Genomic DNA, 22333 nt, shown 5'->3' on the forward strand with positions numbered 1-22333 from the left:
AGGAGTACTTGTGGCACCTTAGAGACTAACCAGTTTATTTGAGCATGAGCTTTCGTGAGCTACAGCTCACTTCATCGGATGCATAGCATATCGTGGAAACTGCAGAAGACATTATATACACACAGAGACCATGAAACAAAACTTCTGTGTGTATATAATGTCTTCTGCAGTTTCCACGATATGCTATGCATCCGATGAAGTGAGCTGTAGCTCACGAAAGCTCATGCTCAAATAAACTGGTTAGTCTCTAAGGTGCCACAAGTACTCCTTTTCTTTTTACGAATACAGACTAACACGGCTGTTACTCTGAAACCTATATGTATGTGTCATCTGCATTCCAGAACGACAACGACCCAAATCATGTCACTATCTTCTCTAAAAGCCTCACAGTGTAGAGCCAAAAGGATAAGTTTTGTGGAACCCCATCCCACAAGAGATCCCTCAAGCAGCTGAACAACTGCCCAAACCTCTTAAAGAACAGAGCCAGTTTAGAATGGTACTGTAACCAAACTAGGAAAATTGCATGGTCAAGAATATAGAAGGCTGATGTCAGCACTATACAGAACATCGTTAACACCATTTCCTGTTGCCAATATGAATATGATGAAAATAAGGCCTGGTCTCTGGAGTGACAACTCTCAGGCTTCTTATTACTTGGTATCAGAGACAAAGAATGGCACTGAGAGTCAGACTCAGAACTGTGGTCTTTTCTTTCATGGACTGCTCCAATGGAATCTGAGACAGTCTTTGATGGCTTAGAGGACAAATGAACTCTCTTCATTTCAACAGACCCCAGAGTGCAATCTTCTATGGATGGCTCACCTGCAGGAGGAGCAGGAATTTCTTCTCTCAAAAGAGCTTCAGAGTCTGACGTGCCTCTCATGAACATCTCCATTAAAAATAGCTTCAACCATGCGTCTCTGGGTTTTTGAATGCATTTTGAAAAGGATTTAGAAACCATACATTTTGCAGGAATATGGATTTCCCCCGAACAGACACTTAACATGCCTATCATCAAATGGACAGGTTTTAAAACCTTACGATTTGGGTTCGAACACAAGGCTGATAAATTAATTAGCCCTGATATCAGGACTCAGTAATCCTAAATTTCCCACCCACCCATCACCACTGGGCTGAACAAAATATCAACAGACAAAAATAACTAGGAGTACACTCTAGATAGGACAGTAGCTAAGAGGACACTGGGTTTTGCCGACTGTCTGCCATGGGCAGTAAGAAGTAACTGAATGGCAATTGGGGTTGCTGTGCCCTTTATGCCCTCTGAAAGGGGAGTGCAAGGGCATACAGGATGTCTGCGCAGCCGCAGTGGACACTGCTGCTTAAAAACATTCTAAACTCTTGCGTATAGGGTGCATGGCCAGGATGAGTGGGAGCAAGGTGTGCAGATACAGTAACTCCTCACTTAAAGTCCTCTGGGTTAACATTGTTTCATTTTTACCATGCTGATCAATTAGGGAACATGCTCGTTTAAAGTTGCACAATGCTCCCTTATAACGTCGTTTGGCAGCTGCCTGCTTTGTCCACTGCTTGCAGAAAGAGCAGCCTTTTGCAGTTAGCTGGTGGGGGCTTGGAACCAGGGCGGACCGGCAGTCCCCCTACCAGCTCCCCTAAGTTCCCTGTGCGGCAGCTGCCCAGCAGGCTATCAATTGCCAGCAGTTCAGCTGTCCCTCCCCCTACTGCCACGTGCTGCTCCTGCCCTCTGCCTTGAAGCTGCTTCAGGGAGCCTCCTGCTTGCTGTGCAGGGTGCGGGGGGGGGGGGGGGTGAAGGGAGGGAAAGAGGGCTGATATCAGGGTGTCCCCCTCCCCCTGTGCTCCTGCCATCCGCTTACCCTATCTCCATAGAGCGGGGCGGGGGCGGGGGGGGAAATACGGGGACGACACCATTACATAGCCGCTGATCACAGTTACAAAAAGCTCTGGTAGCACAATAAGATCACAAATGATGGACATAAACTGAATATCCACCCAGACCATCTTAAGGACCTTGACAGAGTGATCCGGGTGGCACTCAATCTGCAAGGATTAAAATGCTATAGCAGCACAGCTGAGCCACTGCAGCCGTACCACTACAGTGTCTCAGTGGAAACAGTACCTATGAGGATGGGAGAGATTCTCCCGTTTGCATAGGTAACCCATCTCCCCAAGAGGCTGTAGCTAGGTCGATGGAAGAATTTTTCCATCAACCTAGCGCTGTCTACACACGGACTTAGGTCAGCTTAACAATGTCACTCAGAGGTGTGGATTTTTCACACCTTGAGCTAAGCTTCTCTAAGCTAAGCTTCTCTCTCCTTGAGATTTGTGATGATGATGAAGAAAACTTATAAAGCAGTACAAAACAGTAGTTGCTCCATTATCTATGCATCACTGTTTTTTTAAACCTTTTTTTATTGTAGATATTGCATGTACATAACTGTTTTCAACAATATAAATCTAATCAATTAGGGCACTACACCTATACAATATCAATTAGATTCAAAACTGTTGCCCCTTTTGTGCATGCTCACAAATGTTTCTATCACTTTCTACTGGCTTTTTGCTCATCACACCCAGAGATACAACCAATCAATCCTCTAGCTCTAGTGTTTTGCAACTAGCAAAAGGTGCAACCAGCAGTAGTCAGATATGATGTAATCTGCCTCTTTCTCAGTCCTTGCCATATGACCCAGTGCCTTGGGTAGCAGTTCTGTTTCCACCTATCACTACACAGAAGGATACTTAATTGCTCCTTCAATTTAACCTGAATGAAAGTTAGTTTGCACACCCATCAGCTTTAACCTGGCTTGTGATTGAGATCAGCCAACACCATCTACCAGCATAACACTACCAAATGGTAGGGATAAATTTATGCTATTTATTTTGAAATAACTGATTGTGCTTTCCTGTTTCCTTTCAAACTTGTCTACTTTCTGTGGTGTCCTTGCTGAGACTTGTTCCATGACAAGGTTTACTCTGATCAGGGTGAAACCACAGTTTTGTGATTCTCCAGACTTTGCTTTTTTGGCCCACGGTAAGAATAGTAATGAAGCACTTATATCCGTTTTATGGAGTTAACATTTCACTAATTTCTAGGATACAGAATTATGGAATTTTAGGAACAGCTTGACTTTTATTGTGCATTAACTCCTGATTGATGGAGAAAGTCTCCTTCCTCTCCCCTCAAAAGTCACAATAAAGAATTTACAGTTATATAGAGATATACATGAAAATCCAAAAATCATTACATGTTATCCAGTCTTCTACACACAATTAAATTTTTATAAAAGTAAACATACAAGATTATATATCCTACACCAAATAATATTACCTAGCTTTCTGATGCCTGTCAAACTCCCATTAAGCATGTGGATTGAACACTCAAGATTTAAAATTAGCACCTGCCCGAAATAGGTAGACAGGGCTGAGGACAGATGAAATTTTGATCTTTGTAGGCCAACTAGCTCTCCTGCTGCCTTCCCACCACTATGCATGTCACAGACCCACACCTGCTTCAGTCTGCTCCCTTCCCTACATTGATCTTCCACAGAGTAGAATGGTGTCTGTGCTGAAGGTAGGCTAACCCTAACTAATGCCAACCCATGTTCATGTATTTTTATCACATAAGTATTATAAAGGGATAATGTACTCCCCCAACAAGGCATTCTAATTCTATCTGTGCACTGTTAGTAGTTTTAACCACACTATCCTACACAGCCTGGTATTTATGGACATCACCTGTATATTAGAGCCTTAAAAGGTATGGTTGAGGATATAATTGTTTTGGTCACGTATTTATTTTTGGTTGTGTTTCAGAATAGTACTGTAAACGATTGTCTCCAGAGTAACTACAAGAAAAACAAGAGAACAATGTGTTACTTCTGGGTTATCTAGTTGTGGTGTTGCTCCTCTGAAGACTGATATAGCTACCAGATAATGTTCCCTACCCACACCACAGTTAAAAATTCTTTTTTATACATGTACCTGAAAATAGTGATTAAAATTCCTTAGTTCTGAAAAGTTTTCAAGCATTTTATGACATTACACAGATAAAAAGGTGATACTGTATCTACATGTATCACTCATTCTTTTTCCAACTACGATATACTACTTTGCCAACTTTAAAATAGGTCATAATTTTAATATGGCACTATGGATCAATTTTAGTAATTTCCCAATTTCTCAATTAAAACTTCAGCCAGTCAGTTATGATTCCTCCCTATAGAATTTACTGCACCCAAAGATCAAGAAATTCCCATACAGGAAAACCTGCAGTAAAGCAAACAGAAACTCCATCTTTTTCTGAGATTGATATATTAAAATCATGCATCTCAAAATACACATTTCCAATCATTTAAGATACATCTATATAGTTAAGCCATATTTGCTTCAGAAGTATTTAAACGTGTGTATTATGATTAGGTACCAACATATTGTGAATCAGCTCAAACATTTAGTGAAGGATTCTATTTGGTTATGACTAAGTCTGCACATTAGCAGTTAAGAGATGTGTAATTCTTACTGTGTGTGCATATAACTATAGATTATCAAACATTGGCATTTGAAAACCCTATCTTCTCACCTTCTCTCTCAGTACCTAATGAAGTGTATATACTTTTTTTTTTTTAAACTGGAAGTTAGACTAAATAAGAAGTTATTCCAGAGGGTGTTGTTCTTGACAGTTAATAGCCCCAGAGATGTTTCAGCTGGATTTTGAATGGTAGGACTATTAATTTATTTTTTTCAGAGTAGCAGCCGTGTTAGTCTGTATTTGCAAAAAGAAAAGGAGTACTTGTGGCACCTTAGAGACTAACCAATTTATTTGAGCAAAAGCTTTCGTGAGCTACAGCTCACTTCATCGGATGCAAGTAGCTCACGAAAGCTTTAGAGACTAACCAATTTATTTGAGCATAAGCTTTCGTGAGCTACTTGCATCCGATGAAGTGAGCTGTAGCTCACGAAAGCTTTTGCTCAAATAAATTGGTTAGTCTCTAAGGTGCCACAAGTAGTCCTTTTCTTTTTAATTTATTTTTCTTCTTCAAAAATTCAAGGTTGTACATACTAATCATTTTGTTATCATGAATTTTGTAAAACTGTTTTATAACACCTTGTTTACATATTTGATGTGTTACAAATACTAACAATGGTCACTTTTCATGTTACACTGGGCTTCCCAAAGTCATCAGATCAAAGCGATTAAATCAGAGCAGCACTCTGACTGTATACTCAAGGTTTGCTCAATGCGTGCTGTTCCAGAAGAGAAAAAATATAGACCAACTCAATATAATTCATCTTCCACTTTCAATAATATTCAATGCTCACACAAACTACCTAAGCAGATTGAGAAAATGTTTCTCATGAAAACAGACCCATACATTTTAAAAGTGCTGCACAACTCCAATTGGTTTGACACTCACATGATGAAATCTGCACAAATTTAGGAGATGCAAAGACCTTGCACTGAGACAATCTTGTTTAAAATCATAGATAATTGAAGCAGAGGGCAGAATACCTTTTTATCTAGTTGTTTAGAAGTACCTCAAATCTAGAATCAAGCCAAGTACCAAGCCTCTGAGTGTTGCAAATCACAATTAGTGCTCCTATATAAAAATGTCTCTTTAGTATACATTTTGAAGTTGTGTGAGACACGACTCCACTTATCAGTCGGACTCATGCAGATAAATCCCCACATTGTGCTTTGAAAATTCACTCCTCTATTTTAATCATAGAAATGTAGGGCTGGAAGGGTCCTCAAGGGGTCATCTATTTCTAGTCCATCCGCCATCACAGAGGCAGAATTAAGTATATCTGCATGATCTACAGTGGCCAACCCTCCAGGATTGTCCTGGAGTCTCCAGGAATCAAAGATTAATCTCTAATGAAAGATTATGTCATATGATGAACCCTCCAGGAATATTTTCAACGAAAACAGGCAACCCTAAGATCATCCCTGGCAGATGTTTGTCTAACCTGTTCTTAAAAACCTTCTAGTGACTAGGATTCCACAACCTCTCAGGTAACCTGTGCCAGTGCTTAATTTTCCTTATAGTCAGAAAGTTTTTCCTAATATCCAACATAAATCTCCCCTGCTGCAAACTAAGCCAATTACTTCTTTCCTTATCCTCAGTGGACATGGAGAACTTGATCATTATCCTCTTTATGACAACTTTTTACCCCTCTCAAGACTTATGAACTCCTTCAGTTTTCTCCAAACTAAATATGCCCAATTTCTTTCAACCTTTCCTCATATGTCGTGTTTTCTAAACCTCTTATTTTTGCTGCTCTCCTGTGGACTCTCCAATTTGTCTATATCTTTTTTAAAGTGTGGCACCCAAAACTGAACACAGTACTTCATCCAAGGCCTCATCAATGCCAAATAGAGCAGAACAACTACCTCCTGAGTTGCATATGATACTCCTATTAGTACACTCAAAATATTTGCCTTTTTCTCAACTGCCTAACATTGTTGACTCATTCCATTTATGATCACTATAACCCCCAGTTCCTTCCAGGCAGTATTACTAGTATGCCTAGTCAGTTATTCTTCATTTTGTATTTGTTCATTTGATTTTTCCTCCCTAAGTGCAGTACCTTGTGCTTGTCTTTACTGAATTTTATCTTGTTGATTTCTGACCAATTCTCCAATTTATCAAGGTCATTTTGAATTCTAATCCTGTGCTCCAAAGTGTTTGCAACCCCTTTTTACTGCTGCATTTCCAAAATAGCTTTTGGAAAACCAACCACCATTATTTGTTATTTTTACTTTGACTAAACTATTTCAGATGATAGAAACTCTCCTCTGTTCACTAAAGTGATCCCTATTTTTTACTCTCAGACACTAGAAGTCCAAAATATGTTAAGTGTTAGCATATAAATCACCTGGTCCAAGTGTCTCTGAAAAAATATTAATTTTCACTTACAATACTATCAAAAAATTTTTAAGGAAGCTTTGATTCTATGGCCAAGTTGTCTACCACTGGCAGACATCTCAAAGTGACACACATTTAGGAAGAAATTAATTCCTGGCACACACCACTTTATTACAGCAATATCGGATCAATCGTATTTTCAGGTAAAAAATGTGACAAATTCCTTGGACAATCCCTCAGAGAAAGTGCTTAAGGATTGAGATATACTGCTTTTTCTCACCAGCTCTCCTGGGTGACATAAAAATCTGGATATCAAAAGTACATGATCCCTCGATCTAATCTAATCCTTCCAGCCATTTTGTCCTCCTTGAACCAGAAGATATTTTTCCAAAAACTCAAATAAATGGTCAAATCTGTTGTTTTAGGAAATTTTATGCCTTAAGAATTAATCTTTGAGAAAACTAAACATTTTCCTCTCTCTGTAGACCAATTCCACCTCAGACAAACCATTCTCAATACTATACAAAAAGAAAATATAATTGAGAGATTTCCCATTTTCCTTCTTAGCCTTTATGCCCGTGAAATAAAATAATAAGCATAGCCAGACACAGAGGTCATAATTCCAACAGAACCTTAGATAATTATCCTGGAATTCAGGTTTTTTGTAACTCCTATAAAGTGGATTCTATCCTCCTTCAAGCTATATGTGTGACACAAAACAAAGATCAGAAGACACTACATGACTCAGTCAAGAAATTGACTCATTTGACCTTTCTACACCGCACATATTTCAAGAATCTAGCCCTCTCTTTCCCATCAGACCTGGCCAACTTTTGTTCTCACGTCCTCTAATTAAACAGAAATATTGGCAATTCACATCACGTCTTTTGACATAAATTATCCTTTTGGGTTGTTCAGATCAAAGTGATTTTCCCAACAGGAAAAGAGGACATTACTTGGATGTTGTCCTATCAAAAGTGTACTTAAAAAGAAACTTCTCTCCAAATTTTTCAGTAACTGCACCAGCAGCAATTCAAAAGTAACAAAAACCAAGCCAAAAACTGCCTTGGTTTTATCTCTAGGTCCTATCCATTTGGGAATTATCTGAACTAATAATTCTCCAGTTCCAATGTCTAAAAACCAAGTTTAGCCCTCTTCCGGTATTTTTCTCAAGAAGTATCCTCCCAGTATCCACAGCTCTTTTCATTTTGGCATTATCTAATGAGAAATATAGTACCCCTAAATGCTACAATTTCTTTTCCTGAAGAATTGGCACCAATTTAATTTTCTGATAGTTCTTTCAAAGTACACAGCAATGCCACTGAGGCCCTGTTTCACAAGACTCCCAAAAGCATTTTCCCATTACACATGCAGAGTCACAGCTGAATAACGGTGGCATACATGAACTTCCAGATAGGAACTAAGAACAAAAATCTAAACCACAAGCACCAAAATTCTTGCATTCCTGGAGAAGCAAGGCTTGTCTACCAAGATAACATACACGCAGAGCAAGATAAACCTCAAAGCGGACTGGCTCGGCCTCCAGAAGAAAGTGAGAGCTGAATCAGGATGAAACGATAGGACAAAGGTCTAACATCCAATTTTCTCTCTTGTCACAGATGGTAAGTCTGACAGTCCAATGCAAGATTAACTACTATCTTAACCTTCTTAAATCTAACTTTTTGTGTAGTATTTTAAAATGGTTTATAACTATTTACTAATTTATCTTCCCCTCACCATTCATTACCCTGTTTCACACACATACAGATCCTAGGGTCGCTCTTTAAAATGCTTCATCTAATTTTCTTAAAAGGTATATAATATATTGAGAATACTTATGAAGTGAAGAACTAGTTGGATTTTCACTGAAATGCATTTACTGTATTTTCAACTATAGTTCTCTGGCCAAAATTCAGTCAACTACTTATGCAAAAATGCAACTGAAATTTAAATTAGCTAGTTGAAGGAAATAAACCACTGATTAACTAAATTTAAGTTGTGGATTTATGACAGTGTGGGAAGATCAAATGATAATTACCAAAGCTTTATTATACTGTATCTGCTTGGGAATCTTAATAGATTCTCTTTTTTTTTTTTTTCCCTAGAAGAATACTTCAAGGCTTAAAATTCCATGCGTCTTCTTAGTGAAAAGCTTGCTGAGCCTTATAGGGTTTAGGCTAATAGAAATAAGAAGAAAGATTTAATATACAAAATACTTCTGATTTCATACTGTAATTATAACCAGAGATTGCATAGGTTTGTTACTACAATGACATTCAACACCTATGATTTTTTTTTGCTGTTTTTAGACATATTTTAGTTTTTAAGTTGAGTCAAAATTTATTTAGATCAAATTAGATATAAACAATGTAGAAGGCATTATTCAACACAAAGCTATAATACTAGGTAGCTTAATTATATGAAAGTTAGCGTAAAACGATGACTCCAATAATGGCAATGCTAACTTTGCCCATGAACAACAAAATGCTTTCTTGTGAGTTCCCTCCACCACTGCACACACATGTGCACACTCTTGCTTTGTCACTCACCCTTGCTGATATCTTTGTGTTCTGTACAGTTTAGATTTTAAGCTTCTGTGGACTTGGATCATGTCTTATTGCATCTATGAAGTTATGTACACCTACAGTATTAAATAATATAAGCCAGATACAATGAATAAATACGTTCCTAAACTGTTTTATAGGTAATAGTTAATTTTAGTCTTGATAAGAAGAAAACCTAACATTCAAGAACAAGAGGAGCGAGAGACTTTGCTTATACTACATAATCTGTCTGCTACTAACAAATATAAGAATGGTGTGCAGGTTTTTATAATGTGGGCTATTGTCCACTACCAATAAGAACAATTAACAGTTTAAACTTAAACTAGACTGATTCAACCTTTCAAATGATAGCGAAGTCTGAATACATCTCATATCTTGAGATTGCTTGCTACTGCAAGAACTCATACATAATGCTTTTCTCATCTGCTTTCTGAATATTGTATTATTGATGATCCCATACATCTATATCCACTCTTCCTGTAAAAGTTGATCAAAATGCCAGCAAATATTGAGAATTTAATGGCAATGCCACTAAGTTTCTACATAACATAAAGTACAATCAAGATTCATAGCATTATGAATTTTGAAGTATTTCTTATTTCAGTATTGTTCACATTTTAAATGTTACACCTGTGTATATCTAACATGTCCTATAAATTTGTTTAAAGTGTTGTCACTCTGCCAAATGGGACAAACACCTGCAACTTCATACTGAATCATATCAGGTCTGCTATACTTGCATTGTGCTGTAGTATTGTGGAGAGGCTGGGGTGGGGAGAAAGGAGAGATGGGGATGGATGGAACATTAGGGAAAGGGAAAACTTTCAAGGACAATCTCAAAAAGGCTTTAATTTTAAGGTAGCTCTGTGATAAATGAAGTGGGGGGAGCTCCCTTTTATGGACACCCAGCCAGCCAGTTAGCTATAAAGTCCCTCTTGGTGGCTGCTTGCTTTACCTGTAAAGGGTTAAAAAATCCCCAGGTAAAGAAAAGGGAGTGAGCATCTAACCAAAAGAACCAATGGAAAGGCTAGAACTTTCTAAAATGGGAAAAATGCTTTCCCTTTGTCTCTCCCTTGTTTTCTCTGGGCTGCAGGAACACGGAGGAGCAACGCTATAAGCAGGAATGCAGGGTAAGGTTTGAACCCAGTATGAAAAATTATATTCCATACCTAGAAGGAATCATTGGGACAGGGAATGTTTAGATAGACGCGATCAGGTTTATTTCTTTATTTTGACTGGTGGATCTCCTCTGTGCTAACCCCAGATACTTTTGTTTGCTTGTAACCTTCAAGCTATACCCCCAAGAAAGCTATTTTGGGTGCTTAGGTTTTGGTCCTTTAAAATCTAGCAAAAGCCTAAGTTCCAAATGTATTTCCTTTCTTTTTGTTTTTAATAAAATTTACCTTTTTTAAGAACAGAATTGTATTTTTGGTGTCTTAAGAGGTTTGTGCATATGTTGTTTAATTAGCTGGTGGCAACAGATAATTTCCTTTGTTTTCTTTCTCAGCTCTACCCCGGAAGGTACCGCACAGGGAGGAACTTCCAAGTACTCCTTCCTGGGTTCAAGGATCTTTTTTGCACTTGGGTGGTGGCAGTGTTTACTAAGCCAAAGTCAGAGAAAAGATGTAACCTTGGGAGTGTAATACAAGCCTGGAATGGCAAGTATTAATTTTTAAAATTCTTGCGGGCCCCCACCTTCTGCACTCAAAGTGCCAGAGTGGGGATTCAGCCTTGACAAGCTCTCTTCTTACTTATACTGTTTTAAAGATTAGCTGTAATTGCACAGGAGCCTAGTGGGCTGCCAAGAGACAAAAAAACCTTTAGTTTTTTGATAGTGGTGGGAAGGGAGTAGGGAGTGGAGGGAAGTCATGGAAAGCAATATTCAAAATCCTTCTGTTTTCTCCTCCTACCCTTCATTGCTCTCTCCCCGCTTTCTCTGAAAGGACTCTTCCATCTATACTCTGAGAAGAAGAATGCATGATCAAAAGTGAAACAGGTTATGCATAAAGCAGGCAGCAAGAAGATCTTCATATTGGATTTCAATATTTAGCAAGGCTCCAAGTGCAGAATTATTTACACATGGGAATGTGACTGTCAATACTAGACCATGAGCATGAAGGAACTGCATAACCACAGGAGGATTATATTAGACCACACACACATGGAAAACCCTATGTAGAACAGATAGAACAAAGAGAATCAATTTTTTTGGCCAATAAATCTTGGCAGTGAACCTATAAAATATACATTTGTAAATCTATTAATTTAGGTTTTCTTGTGCAAGTTTTGGCATCATTTAGAGGCCAGAGCATGACTATTCCCATCATCTGTTTTGTTCTATTATTGTTAGTATTTTTGCCACACCCCAAACCCAACTTTCTGAAGGAAAAATGGTTCCCTCCAGTTTAAAGCTTGCTTTGTTTATGAGGAGTTGCTAAGTAGGCCACGCTTTTCTTACTTATGAACAGCCAGGATTACAGTTAATTAAAAAATATTTTATGCTGCATTATTTAAAAATAATGGGAGAAAATGCAAGTGTTTGAAAAGCTGCTCAGAAAACCAAAAATTTGAACTTTACAACTTGAAGTTTTCAGTTTTGGTAAACCTCTGTATGGATTTCTTTTCCCCTGGAGCTTTCCCCCCCACCCACTCCAACGGCAATCTCCTAGTGCTACTAAAGCTGATTCACAGTCACTCTTAGTTTAGTCAATGTTATCTTTTTCTGGTACTACTGTAATGAGCTGATGATTTTTCTGGTGATGCTGTCATGAGCTGACAGATGAAATTCTCCAACATATATCCTGTTTGACAGGAGCAGTGAGCCTCAAAGACTTCTTGAGGAGAAAATATCCACATGGAATAAGAAGAGTACAATACTACGAGCTGTAGTAACTACATGTAAAGACTTCAAAATCTGGGAAGAGGTAACATATTCCACTTTCTATACAATATTTCCAAGTTGGGCTGCTCTTTTATTATAAATTCTGTTTTAGCTGATTGTGCAAGAGGAAGTTTTCATATATTCTACCAAATACCTTGGATCTGCCATTGAATGAAAGCAGCCTCTGCAGTAAGTGTGTTACCACACAGGCACTTACTACACAACAGACTTGCGGATATCACAAAAGATGCCCCGGCAATCAACCAGAGGGCTGTTTACAAGCATAAAGAAGCCAAATGGGATCACACACACGGTGACTAAGCTAGCATCTAACTGAAAAGGCAAATTCCCTGGACTCGATTTATTTTTATTTAATTTAGGGATGATCAGTGCAATTTTCTTGGCTATGTGAGTAAACAATATTGGCTTTTTAGGACTTGTCTACACTTAATCATAGAATCATAGACTTTAAGGTCAGAAGGGACCATTATGATAGTCTAGTCTGAAACTTCTGCACAACGTGGGCCACAGAATCTCACCCATCCACTCCTGTAACAAATCTCTAACCTATATCTGAGCTACTACAGTCCTCAAATTGTAGTTTAAAGACTTCAAGGTGCAGAGAATCCTCCAGCAAGTGACCTGGGCCCCACGCTGCAGAGGAAGACGAAAAACCCCCAGGGCCTCTGCCAGTCTGCCCTGGAGGAAAATTCCTTTCTGACCCCATATATAGTGATCAGCTAAAGCCTGATCATGTGGGCAAGACTCACCAGCCAGCCACCCAGGAAAGAATTCTCTGTAGTAACTCAGATCCCACCCCATCTAACATACCATCACAGGCCACTGGGCATATCTATTGCTAATAGTTGAAGATCAATTAATTGCCAAAATTAGGCTATCCCATCTTATCATCCCTTAAAACACTTAATACGCTACAGTGGGACTGCTGCACCATGCAATGGCCCTGCCATAGCGCTCAGTGTAGACGCTACCTACACCAAACAGGAGGGATTTTCCATTCGCCATAAATAATCCACCTCCCCGAGAGGAGGCAGCTAGGTTGACAGAAGAATTTTTCCATCAACCTAGCACTGGCTACAGGGAGACTTAGGTCGGCTTAACAACGTCACTCAGGGTTCTGGATTTTTCACATCCCTGACTGACATTAAACTGACCTAATTTTTTAGTGTAGACCAGACCTTGATGTCCAATAGAAGTAAAGAACAAAAATGTAGCATTTAGGAATACTGCATTGCTCACTAAATAATGCCAACATGAATAAGAGTTGCAGATATTGGGAGGATACTATTTGAGAAAAATCTTGCAAGAGGACTAAACTTGAAAAAGTAGTTTCTCAGGGAAACAATATTAAAGGCATAATTGCAAATTATCCCCATGCGAAGGAAATATAGGAAGAATAGTAAGAGGGCATTACGGCTCTGCAGTGAGGTGGAGTGGCCTCCCTCCAGACTTGAGAGCAAGAACCACTACCCTCCCCCGGTGGGCAGAGCCAGATCCACTCCACCTACTCGCCAGAAATACCAGAGCAGGACAGGAAGTATTAAAGAGAAGGCCCTGCAGCTCAGTTGAGTGGGAACCACAGAAGGAGACAGACCTCTCCAGTCTGCTACCAACCGCTGCAAATGAGCCCACACTGCATAGTGCCCTGCCTCCGGAAGAGACCGACCCCGGAGAAGAGTTGCCAGGACTGCCGTCTGCAGTATACCCTGAGGAGACAGAGGACCCTTGGACCACAGAGCCCCCTCTCCAAACTGTGGTAGGAAGTAGCCTGGGGAAACCAGACTTTAGTCCAGTTTTGTTGCAAGAACAGGGGTCAGTGTGTTGCAACTAGAATCCCCGCTGACCTGGCAGAACACTCCGCCATTGTTAGGGCCGTGGGCTGGGAGCTAGTGGAATCGGGTGGACCCAGGTCCCTTTACCTTCCGCGCTGCCAACCCCACCCCTGGGGTGGTGGCCATTGCACCCCTAGGCCAGAAGGCCTATGCTTGGCTTGTGGCTCCCACCTCTCCCCAGTCAGGAGATGGTGAGCCTAGTGTGTGTGCTGGCTGCCTCAGCCGGGAGGCTTAGAGTAAAGCCAGCTCCCTGCTCTGCCCTGCCCTGCCCAAAGGTACGGTGACGAGGTGTCTGGTTTTCGACCAGAACACACAGTCGAAAAGGGACCCTTGCAGCTCCGGTCAGCACTGCCGACCGGGCCATTAAAAGTCCAGTCGGTGGTGCTGCAGGGCTAAGGCAGGCTAGTCCCTACCTGTCTTGGCACCGTGCTCCGCCCCAGAAGCAGCCCGCAGTTCCAGCTCCTAGGCAAAGGAGCCGCGGGGCTCCGTGCGCTGCCCCCGCCCCAAGCACTGGCTCTGCACGACCAATGGGAGCTGGGGGGCAGTGCGCGGAGCCTCCTCTCCCCCTGCCTAGGAGTCAGACCTGCTGGCCACTTCCGGGGAGCAGCATGATGCCAGGACAGGCAGGCAGCCTGTCTTAGCCCCACTGCGCTGCTGACTGGGAGCTGCCCAAGGTAAGCTCATGTCCCAAACCCAGAGACCCCTCTGGCACCCCAACCCCCTCATCTCCATCCCCAGCCCAGAGCCCGCACCCCCATCCCAAGCCCTCACCCCCCCACACCCCAAACCCCAGTCCCAGCCAAAGAGCCCCCTCCCACTTTCTCAATCCCTCCCCTGCAGCCTGGAGCCCCCTCCTTCACCCCAAGCCCCTCAGCTCTGGGGTGGGGCCTGGGATTTCACCCCCAGATGGAGACCTCCCTCATCCCAACTCCCTGCCCCAGCCCAGAGCCCCCTCCTGCACCCTGAACCCCTCATTTCTGGCCCCATCCCTGAGCCCGCAGCCCCAGTTAGAGCCCTCACCCACTCCTGCACACCAACTCCCTGTCCCAGCCCAGTGAAAGTGAGTGAGGATGGGGGAGAGTGAGCCACTGACGGAGGGGGAATGTAGTAAGAAGGGGCGGGGCCTTGGGGAAGGGGCGGGGCCAGAGTGCTTGGTTTTGTGTGATTAGAAAGTTGGCAACTCTACCCAAAGGGCGAGAGCCCTAGACAGAGTGTGTGTGTGTGTGTGTGTGTTCTGGCTGCCTGAGCCAGGAGGCTTAGATAAAGCCTTTGCCCTGCTCTGCCCTGCCAAAAGGGCCAGAGTCCTAGACTGTGTGTGTGCTCACTGATTTAGGCTAAAGCATGCTCCCTGTTCTGTCCCGCCCAAACGGGCGGAGCCACAGACTGTTAATTACTGCCAGCCCCAGCCAGGAGGCTCAGGGCTAACAGACTGCTCACTGCTTGGCCCCACCCAAGAGGGCTAGAGCATCAAACTGTTACTGCTTGTTTGCCTCTGCTAGTGGCTATAGAACTATAGACGTCTTACTGCTCGGCCCCGCCAGCGGGACCCAAGCTAGAGTGCTGTTGCCTGACACAGCGAGGCGGAGGCCACCCTCCCCACTTGAGAGAGAGGGACCATTACAGGCTCCTTCAGGAGCTCTTTAATGATATGAAAATTTTAAAAAACCTACAAAAAGTGGAAACGTGGATGAATTGCTAAGAAGGGGTACAAAAGAATAGAACAAGCATGTAGCAACAAAATCAGAAAGGCTGAAGCATAAAATGAGGTACACCTAGCAAAGGACGATAAGAGGAGGCTCTTTAAATACATTAGGACCAAGAGAAAGACCAAGGGAAACGTATGTCTTCTACTTAGCAGAGAAGGAGAGCTAATAACTGATGACAAGAAGACTGAGGTGTGTAATGCCTATTTTGCTTCAGACTTCACAAAAAAGGTCAGTCGTGACCAGTCATTTAACACAATATTAACCACAACAGGTAAGGAATGCAAGCCAAAATAGGGAAATAACAGCTTAATGAATATTTAGATTAGTGAGATGTATTCAAGTCAGCACACCCTGATGAAATGCATCCTAGGGTACTTAAGGAATCAGCTGAAGAAATCTCGGAACCAGTAGCAATTATTTTTGAGAATTCGGAGAGGATGGGTAAAATCACAGAGGACCAGAGAAGGGGAAACATAACGCCTATCTTTAAAAAGGGGAACAAAGAGGATCCAGGGAATGATAGACCAGTCAGCCTAACTTTGATATCTGGAAAGGTACTAGAACAAATTAAACAATAAATTTGTAAGCATCCAGAGGATATTAGGGTTATAAGGAAGAGTCAGCATAGGTTTGTCAAAAACAAATCATGCCAAACCAACCTAATTTTCTTCTTTGACAGAGCTATTGGCCCAATGGATGGGGGGGACCATTAGATGTGATGTATCTTGATTTTAATAAGGCTTTTGATACAGTCTCACATGACAATCTCATAAGCAAACCAGGAAAACACACTCTAGATTAAATTACTGTATGGTGGGTGCACAACTGGTCGCAAGACAGCACTCAAAGAGTCGTTATAAGTGGTTTGTTGTCAAACTGGGAGAGCATATCTAGTGGGGTCCCGCAAGGGTCAGTCCCAAGTCCGATACTATTCAATATTTTCATTAATGACTTGGATAATGAAGTGGAGTAAGTTTATCAAATTTGCAGATGACACCAAACTGGGAGGGACTGCAAGCACTCTGGAGGACAGGATTGAAATTCAAAATGACCTTGACAAATTAAAGAATTGATCTGAAATCAATAAGAAGAAGTTCAGTAAAGACAATTGCAAAGTACTACATTTATGAAGGAAAAAATCAAATGCACAACTACAAAATCCTGCTTAAAAGAATTTGGGGGTTATAGTTGATCACAAACTGAATGAGTCAACAATGTGATGAAGTTGGAAAAAAGGCCAATATCATTCTGGGATGTATTAACAGGAGTGTCATATGTAAGACCCGAGAGAACTGTCTCACTGTACTCAGCACTAGTGAAGCCTCATCTGGAGTACTGTGTTCAATTCTGGGCGCCACAGTTTAGGAAATATGTGGACAAAGTGGAAAGAGTCCAGAGGAGAACAATAAAAATGATAAAAGGTTAAGAAAACCTGATGTGTGAGCGAAGGTTAAAGAAACTGGACATATTTAGTCTTGAGAAAAGAAGACTGAGGGAAGACCTAGTAACAGTCTTCACGTTTGTTAAAGGCTGTTACAAAGAAGACGGTGAACAATTTTTCTCCATGTCCACTGAAGGCAGGACAAGAAGTAATTCGCTTAATTTGCAACAAGGGAGATTCGGGTTAGATATTAGGAAAAACTTTCTAACTATTAAGCTCTGGAATAGGCTTCCAAGGGAGGTTGTGGAATCCCCTCCTGTGATTGTTGTTGCCTGGGGAGGACCACACTGAGATTGCTCAATCAGGGCAAACTGAAAACAATGATGCAGATGATCCCCAAAACTGGTGGTTATTCTAGTAATTAGATTCACCAATCCAGAAATAAAACAGCTTCTGCAATAAACTGGTTACCCCAAAGCCAAAAACAGTTCCCTTAAAGCAATCCAGCCTTGTGCTCCCAACCAGACAGCTATGTCAAATATGAGGAGGATTACTGAAAGTCTTGTTCATCAGAAAATTCTACCAACCTCAGGGGATCGGACACATTACCCACCAGGTCATTCAATATTTCAGATATTACCCAAATATATGCTTTCAGCCAATTCTTATTAACTAAACTAAGATTTATTTAAAAAGAAAAAAGAGCAAGTACTGTAGTTGAAAGATCATTATACTTAGAGATATGAATAAAGTCTTAGGTCAGCTTCATACAAGCGATAGTGAGCTACTGAGTAGCAAAAGTTCTTTCCAGAATCAGTTCATCAGGCTATAGTCCAAATATGCAGTCCACATATAGACTTTGTTCTAATTCTTCCATGAGAATCAGCAGGGTAATCCAAACTGGAGCTGGAGACCTCAGTTTTGAGATTCAAGCTTCTAACCAAGCTTAAGCAGATCTGAGATACAGGACTGTGACCCTAGCATTCTTTTATAGATCTGTGGAAGTCTATTGATAGCCTCTTGATAGCAGGTATTCCTTGGGTGAAGAATAGCGGCTTTGAAGTAAAACCTATTTTCTATGTATACACAGGTACTTAGCTGCATTCATCTGCATAAGATAATATCCTTTAATCAGTTCCTAGACAGTTTACTAAACTTCAAAGAGAAATACAGTCAATATTATTAAACCCAAGTTTCATCTAAATGTTAATATTCCCTTTTGATCTCTGAATCAACAGAATATAGTAACAGACAGGAACCGTCTGGTTACATTAACCACCTCTAACAAGATATGGGTAAACACAGACAAATACAATCACTATTTTCTTCTAATTCTCTAACAGTACAAGTCTACATTTCAAAGCTCTAGTCTATCTAACATGGCTTTGTTAGTTATTTATAAGGAATGACCCTAATTTGTCTTTAAAAAGGTAGAATTTGGGTCATTTAGCCTGCAAGTTGCTTACCCCTTTCTGGCTCAGTGTCACACCATCATTGGAGGTTTTAAAAACAGATTGGAAAACACTTGTCAGGGATGATCTAGGTTCACTTGGTCCTGTCTCAGCGCAGGGGCTGGACCTGATGACCTCTCGAGGTCCCTTCCAGCCCTACATTTCTCTGATTCTAAGAATTCCTGTGAAGTGTGATTGCAGATGCCAATGAATTCTTCACAGTAATGGACACAAAACATATGCAAAGTAAGCTTGGTCAAATCTAGACCTTTCTGGATGGTCATATGCATTTCTAGCCTTTACCATCTCGAAAAAGAAATGCAGATAAGCTGCATTTGTCGCATAAAAGACACTGCAGTTCGCTGAGTAAATGACTCAATGAACACAGAATTTCGTCTTCAACTTGTATCTTATCAGATTCCTTATCCTGAGGAGCGTATCAGAAACTCAGTGTTCAACCTTTTCACCAACTTCATACACCATTAAATAGATATGCAAAAAAAAATTCAAAATCTTCAATGACACAATGAGTTACATTATTTAGCCATGGCTAGATTCATCCAAAGTTAATCTGCAAGCTCCAGTCGGCCTCTTTTTATTAGGCGGTCCACTGTAGCCTTTGGCACTAGATTCTAAAATATTTAAAAGCTTGTTTCTTAACATCTTTCTTTCCTTGTTTCAATCTTGCCTTATTATTGAGGGACCAAACATATCCATATGTTTGTAATGCTCTCTCTTTGAAGAGTAGTTCTTTACATTGCCGGTATTGGTGTCTACACTGCAGCTGGGAGTGAGCTTCCCAGCCTAGGTAGACAGACTCTCGCTAAAAAGAGCAGTGTGAACGTTGTGGCTCGGGCTGTAGCTCAGGTGAGTTCAGAGCCCAAGCTGCAGCCTGAGCCCCAATATATTTTTAGCAGGCTAGCACAAGTCTGTCTTCCTGGGCTGGGAGGCTCACTCCCAACTGCTGTGCAGCTCACTCCCAGCTGCTGTGCAGACATACCTTATGGGGAGTGTGTGAGACACAAGAAACAAAAGAGGTAAAGGAGGAGGAGGATGAACAAGGAAAGAGTTGGTTCTATGACCATTCCAGCTGACAAAGAGAGGGACTGACAATTATAATCTGAAATATCCAGATGTATCAATACACATGTGCCTCAATAGTTTTACTACTTTGAATGATTCTGTGGCTCAGAAGGCATACCACTCAAATTTCTATGTTGAAATTTTTTGAGTGTAATATGCTCCACCACCACCCGCCGCCCCCAAAAAGTCAAAATTATGTTTTCCTAGAATTATATAAGTAGTAATAAAGACAGTGGAACAATTTACATTTACTGTATAAAATGTGCACTGCTATTGACAACATGACAGAAGTTAAAACAAACACAGAGAAGGACCTATTTCTGTAGTAATATCACAACATGAATGAGTTTTAGACAATATTGGAAAACTGATTTTCCCCTCAATATTTCCTTATCAAAGAACCAACACTGAAAATGGTTCCATTGTTCAAGCAAGTAGCAGTTGATCAATTTCCATTTTTAATACAAATAAGAAATCTTAATTTAATTGGAGATAACCCCTCAGTTTTTATTGCAACAATTCACTTTACAGTGACTTCAAACAAGACTAGATTCCTGCATATATTAATGTTTTCAGTATTCTTTTACCACCTTGCTTTGTGCAGATGTCAAAGCTATGCTTTTTGAAAGTTACTTTAGCTTTCATCCAAAACAAAAAAGAAGAGACTCTTAAGCTAAAACCTGTCAGTATTACTTCAGTAATGAGATTCAACTGAGCTGTTAGTTCCTCTTCAACATAACCATTCCTCTCAGTGCAACAATTGCATTTACTGATTCAATATTAAAATATTTTGTTCTGTTTTCCCCCCCCCCCGATTAAATGGCTTCTCATTTAATGCTTGTTTACAAATTAAAATAGCTTTTTCTGTATTTTAAAAAGAATAAAAACATTTTATAGCAGTACAGATATTCTTATATGAACCACGCTTTGAAGGAGAGAGCAAAGGAGATAAAGCCATACAAGACTATGTTCCAAATAACAATAAGGCTCTGAAATCCATAAAAGTAAATTCAGTTCAACCTGTTCAAGTGTTCCTCACTTACTGAGGGGATCTGACAATGTGTGGCACAACAAAAAAGGAAGGGATGGAATTTCAGTCTAACTTTGAAACTACTATTCTTTTTCGAGCTAAGTCAACTCCATAACGTTTGTAACATTCTGTACCTTGGGGGAGCACCCTATAACCCCCATATTCCTCATTTATATAATATATATATATATATATATATATAATTGTGATCTTACATATAAAGCATGCCTTGTAAGGTATCAGGGGAAAGGTTATGATCTGTTGAAAGTTATTTCTCTATCCATATATGTATACCATTAATGCATATGCAATTATGAGAACTGTGTTTTATGGCTGTCACTAAAACATGCTGTAAGTTGGGGAATCAGCCAGATATTAGCTCCCCAGAGGGAACAGCAAGGTATGTAACCAACACCCACGCGAGGTGTCAATCAACCCATCAACCATCACTGTCCAGCAAGGAAGCTACAATGCGGTGACTCACCTGCATGAGGCCACACCAGGGAAATTTGCTCAACCTTGCCTGGAGACTCAGCAATGCCCACCCAGACATGCCTGGACTTGTGTTTTCCAAGCACATGGACTGAAGGTATAAAACAGACACCGTGGCCACGTGCTGGGTTGTTCTCCTTCGCCCACCTACACTGCAAGCAACAAGGACACTCTGAAGACTCCAACTGAGCGGACTGGCCCAGATTTCAAGGGTGAAATCTGTGTACTATGAACTGCAATATCCCCAGAGGGCGGGGGGGTGAGAAAAATTGCTTAATTAGATGTTTCCCAGTCTAATAAGGTTGAGAGTTTAGACTGCATGCTTATATTTTCTTTTCTTTTGGTAACTAACTCTGACTTTTTGCCTATCACTTAAAATCCACCTTTTATAGTCAATACATTTGTTTTACTGTTTATCTTTACCAGTGAGTTTGTATGAAGCGTGTAGCAAATGTGCTCAGGTTTGCAAAGGCTGGTGTATATCCACTTTCCACTGATGAAGTGGTGAACCAATTAATAAATTTGCACTGCTCATCTTGAGCAGTGCAAGACAGTGTATTCCTGGGGTACAGTGCTGGGAGCTGGGGGGGATTGGGCTGGTGCCTTTCTCCATGTGATTCATGAGTGGCTCTGGGAACATTCATGCAATCTAGCTGGGTGTGGGGCTCCACGTGCGGTTGTGCTGAGTGATAACAGCACCTGGAGGGGGTTGCTGCTGGTCACTAGCAAGGCTGGAGAGAGTTAAAGGGGCACAGTGGTCCCACAGTCCCAGGCTGCATCCCGGGGGAATCCTTCACAACGTTATTTGAGCACAGTTTGCTGTTATAATAAAAAGATGTATAATAATTACCTATACTGTTTCTCTAGATGTTCATAGAGCCCTGTAGGTCCATTTGTTCTCCTCCTTCAAAATGTTCCAGGTAGATGACAGAACCTAAAGGAGGAAAAACGCACATTAAAATAATTAATAAAAAAGTGAATGGTTGGAAAAACTAGACATAGGACTATACCCACAACTAGCATGTAAAA

General features: G+C 40.8%; 1 protein-coding gene across 2 annotated transcripts in view; it reads right to left on the minus strand.

Annotated features, from left to right (window-relative positions):
* The window catches only part of KLHL5 (kelch like family member 5), a 96526-nt gene that overhangs the window by 63196 nt on the left and 10997 nt on the right, over positions 1–22333 (minus strand). For both annotated transcript variants that reach the window (XM_027822182.3, XM_043544513.1), the window contains exon 2: positions 22155–22238. The gene's annotated coding sequence lies outside the window, so the exon portion shown is untranslated. The remainder of the gene's footprint in view (positions 1–22154; positions 22239–22333) is intronic.

This window comes from Chelonia mydas, chromosome 4 (assembly GCF_015237465.2).
Source record: "Chelonia mydas isolate rCheMyd1 chromosome 4, rCheMyd1.pri.v2, whole genome shotgun sequence".
Lineage (NCBI taxonomy): Eukaryota > Metazoa > Chordata > Testudines > Cheloniidae > Chelonia > Chelonia mydas.